We start from the raw sequence: 4,812 nt of genomic DNA, 5'->3' as shown, positions 1-4,812 counted from the left end.
GGCAATTAACCTATTATTTGATCATATTTGACCTTTGATCTATGCCAATTGGTACAATTTCACCCAATTTATATGAATACTTAACGGAATCGTTGATAAATATCGATATTTTGACACTTAAACTTAACACGTGATATTTTTAAAAAAAATTTGGCACATTATGTGGAAATAATTAAACATTTTCATTCCATCACTTTCATCTTTTCTCATAATTACACATTTCTTCTATTTTTACTCTTTCCTTCTTTCTTTTATTTTGAATTACACAATTTTGATGGATCTTCGCCATAAAAAAAAAAAAAAAAAGATGATTTTACTTTTAATTATATAAATGGAGATATTTTTTTTAAAAAGGGTTTTTTTTTATATAAAAAAGAAATAAACATGATTTGAGTGCTTTTCATATAAACTATTTTAATGAAGATTTTATTTTGTTTTGGATCTTCAATTGGGAAAAAAATAATAATGAGCTCGAATTAAAGCAAAGGGTCTTGCATCCATAGACTAGAATTTGTAACGTTTACGTCTATAAGATGTAATATTATTTTTATTTGAGTTTTATTTGGACAGTTAGCAGTTATATATTAAAATAGACAATTTTTTTGAGATTTCTCTCATGGAAATTATTAAATTGTCACAGTCTTAATTTTTATATATTGAAAAAAACTAATAATAATATAATGAAATTGAAAATAAAATTAGTATTAATAAAACTCCTGGCAATGTCACGAGTCTAACGGTATCTTCGGTCTAAACTAATGTAATACCCCAAATTATATATATTAAGCTATTTGCTTAATTGAATTAATTAGAAGGAGTTAAGGTTAAAGTATAATTAATTTTGGAATTTTTTTTAAAAGATGTTATGAATATAGGGATCAAAATGAACATTTGGCTAAAATCAATGAAATAAGGAGCTGGAGGTTCGGCACACTCCATTCTCCTTCTTTGATCATTTTTTTCATCATTTCAAAATCAACCTTCTCTAACCTTAACCTTTCTCATTTCTTCACCATTTTTGGCGTTCTTTATACCGAAACGAAGCTCTCAACTCCAGCTACAAGTGCATGTAAGTTTTATGGTGAGATTTTGAGTTTTTAAAAATCGTTTAGAGAGAGAAAATTCATCACTTTTGCTATTCTCTCTATTTCTCAGTCCTATGTTCATTATTTTGCAATTCTAACACCAAAAATGGACTCAGGGGGTCGATTTACCTATGGATACACTAGATTTTGATGCATGCAAGGAGTTTTGAAGGGTAATCAGAGCTACGCCGGAAAAAGTAAGAAATCTAACCAAAGTTTAACTTTCCGGTCGATTTTGGGTGTTTTGAGAGTGATTCTAGACTCCTGGAATCATAAGGAACAAAGTGGTATAATTAATTTCTCAAAACAATCAACTTTAATTTTTCCGATAGGCGGATCCCGTACACCGGTGATATTTTCCGGTGACATACGAAATAAGTGCAGAAAAATTACTTGGTTAAATTCAGAATGTTCTAAATATTATTTGGAGCAACATTAATTCTTGGACATTGGCCAAATTCCTTACCGTTTAGTCTCTATAAATTATGAAAGTATATAGTTTGGTGAAATTAAGGGAAATAAATTAAGTTGGGTTAAAAATAATTTTTGGATCCTTATATAAATAAAAATTCAGAATATATAATTTTTTTTTTAAAAAAAAAGGTTGAAGGGAGATTGGACTAAGCATAATTAATTAATTATGCTCTTAAGATTATTGGTTAGTTAATTTGGTTGATATAGATATTATGAAAATTGATTATAAGTATATATGTTTATATGTTGTTTGATGATGTGTAATTTTGGGAGTAAAGTATTGGAATTACTGACAGTTATGGAACTGTCGGATGATTGATGTCCAACCGGGTTGATAAATTGTAGTCTATGGAGTCCCGGTTTGGACTTTGAATATTTTTGAATATAGAAGTGTATTTTATTGCAGGGTTGACCCTAGTTATTACTAGGAGGATGTTCGTTTTATAGGGAAGACTCTGCCGAATTTTCGGTAGACAGTCTGTAAAACGAGACAAAATAAATTTTAATATTTCCCTAAACATATATAAATTCTAAAAATAATATTATCTCTTTTAGATACTCAACTGGTAGGAGGAGCAGCAGTACCTGAAAATTAGGACAGTCAGCTAGGAGCAATTTGTGAGTTAATTATATGTTATGCATTTTTAATTTAGCATTTGCATTCATAATAAACGATTTCATGATATTTCAAGTAAAGTATTATTTTTACTTATAAAAGTGTCTTATTGTTTATAATAATTTATACGTAATTATTTGTGGATAAATACGTGTTATGGACATGCTTCCTGGTGAGCGGCATCAGGACCTTGTGCGCACAGGTACTATCGGGTTATTGGATATTGATGATACTAATGTTGTGAATGTTGTGATATATGGATAAGCTCGGTTGAGATATTCTTGCGCTATTTGATATGTGGATTTTGGATTTAAGTTAGGCTGGGTACGGAATCAGTTGAGTTATTCTCGGTCCTCCAGCTAACTGGGTGTGTGGTCGGTTGAGTTATTCTCGGTCCCCCAGTTATTGGATATGAGTGAAATGGTGATTATTGGTGGATTATTAGATTGGGTATTAAGGTTTAGGGTCCAACACACGTATTAAACCACCTATCTATTTATTTATAAGACAATTTTATGAAAAACATATTGTGTGATCACTTATATTATATATTATGATTATAATTATTGTGTGTGACATAAATGTTAAATTACTCATGTATATAATATAATTAATTTACTATGGGAGGTTTGACTCCTTTAATTTTTCAGGTGACTAGAAGTCTGTTGCATCCTAATTTCTTTCTTCGGGCAGCACATCTATCTTATTATGTATGACTATTTAAGAATTATGTTAAAATTTATATTCTAGACCGCAGTACCAGTTTGAGGATTATATTGTGTGTTTATTGAAGGAGTTAATATTATATTATTTAAGACTATTGGTAAGGTTGATTTTATATTATATTAAGGCTTGCTACGGGTTCCGGTAGCTTAAGCTTACCCGTTCCCTAGCGTCGGTCATGGTCCGTGGGATCGGTCGTGACAAAATTGGTATCAGAGCCTAGGTTAGATATCATATGACTTAGGATGATAGAAAATCTGGTTACTGCGGAAATAGGTTTCGAATTCGTCCTTGGCAGTCTTCTTTTAGTTAGATCCAGCGTATCGTAAGAGTTTTATTATTTGCAAATACCTTTTATTTGTTCACAAAATGAGGCAATCAATATCTAAAATAGTTTAAACCGAATTAGTAAATCAAACAATTACAGTGATTTTGATGATGAGATTTTGTTCGCAAGAAGTGTGATGATTTATTACCCTAACTATCTCCTTAAAGATGAAGATGCGAGTTTAGAAGGCAAATGAACTAGAAGACTAAATAAGTGGAACCTCATTTGAACCAACGAGTTCGACAGGAAGAAATTGTTGAAACACCTTTCCACACGATTTTGATTTGACAAAATCATTTAAGTTAATCCATGATTAAGGGATAATTAAATTTAAGTGCTTTGAGTTAATTGTACTAATATGTTTGTTCAATGTTGAGTATAAATATAAATATAAATAGAAATAAAAAGTAAGACAGGACAAAGTCAGCATAAGATCACAGCACAAGCTGAGTAGAGTGGAACTCAGCATAACAGAAGATAAGTCATCTTCGGAATAGAAGCTTAGAGATCAAGAAGCTGAGTGGAGCGAAACTCAGTATCAAGAATAGAAGAGTCTTCGAACTAAGTTCTTGTAGAACGAAGCTGACCATGGAAGCTGAGTAAAAGAGAACTCAGTATCTGGATTAACAACAATTAGAAGCCAACGAATAACAAAGTCATGCCGAGTGAACTTCAGGACAGCACCAAACATCCGTTAGCTAAAAGACAAGTCCGACAACTGTCTGAACCAATAATAGGAACCTCGGAATTACGCACAAAAATGATTTCAAGATGCATGGGTCAAACGTCTGATTAGCTAAAAGATGAAACCTGTACAAGAAGACAAAACTGCAAGAAAAGGACAAGCCTGGCACCTGAGGAAATCAGACGACAGGATTGGCCTGCAAACCTGAAGCTGACTAGAGCCTTGTCTCCCAAAAGAGCCGTTTTGGATTCAACGGGCAGATCAAATTTAAATGATTTGATCTTCAGATTGCAACTATAAAGAGACAAGTAAACCTCTTGGAAGATTGCCGATTTACAGAAAATACAAGTGAGAAAATACAAGCAAAAAGCACATCAAAACAAAAAGAGATATTACACCAACTTTTCTATTCTGTGTAAAAGCTAGAGTGATATTGTAATCATCTAAAGCGTTCTTCATTCGAAAAGAACAATTTGTATCAATTGTAATTTGAGAGTGTTGTGCTGAGTGTTTGGTTGTAAATACTCAGTGGTAGAGAAACCTAAGTGTTCGGTTATAGCACTTAGTAGGAGTTGAGTAGACGAATAGAGGAAGATACTCTTGCATATTCAACTGCCTTGTAAACGGTTTGTGCTCTACCCTTAAAGAGCTCAGTATTGGATTTAAAAAGCCCAGAGGGACTCTGGGGACTGGACTTAGGCGGAGAGGTCGAACCAGGATAAGTCGTGCTGAGTAATCTCTGAACTCTTTCAATATATATACATATATATATATATATCTGTATGTGTTGCTTGTTATCTTTGCTCAGTATATAAAGTGTTCACGCTGACTCTGAGTAAATAAGTGTGCTAAGTTGGAAGCTGACCACATAAGTGTCAATTCCCAACTTACAAGTAAAACA

General features: G+C 32.3%; 1 long non-coding RNA gene across 1 annotated transcript; it reads left to right on the top strand.

The window, feature by feature from the left end:
- The first annotated feature begins 962 nt into the window (after positions 1 to 962).
- On the top strand, positions 963 to 4,485 carry LOC136231006 (uncharacterized). Its single transcript, XR_010689636.1, has 4 exons — positions 963 to 1,069; positions 1,202 to 1,282; positions 2,115 to 2,177; positions 2,826 to 4,485. It is a non-coding gene; the product is annotated as an uncharacterized lncRNA (long non-coding RNA).
- Positions 4,486 to 4,812: the final 327 nt, after the last annotated feature.

Source organism: Euphorbia lathyris, chromosome 5 (genome assembly GCF_963576675.1).
Source record: "Euphorbia lathyris chromosome 5, ddEupLath1.1, whole genome shotgun sequence".
In the NCBI taxonomy this organism is placed as follows: Eukaryota; Viridiplantae; Streptophyta; class Magnoliopsida; order Malpighiales; family Euphorbiaceae; genus Euphorbia; species Euphorbia lathyris.
This window is presented reverse-complemented; position numbering and strand designations above follow the sequence as displayed.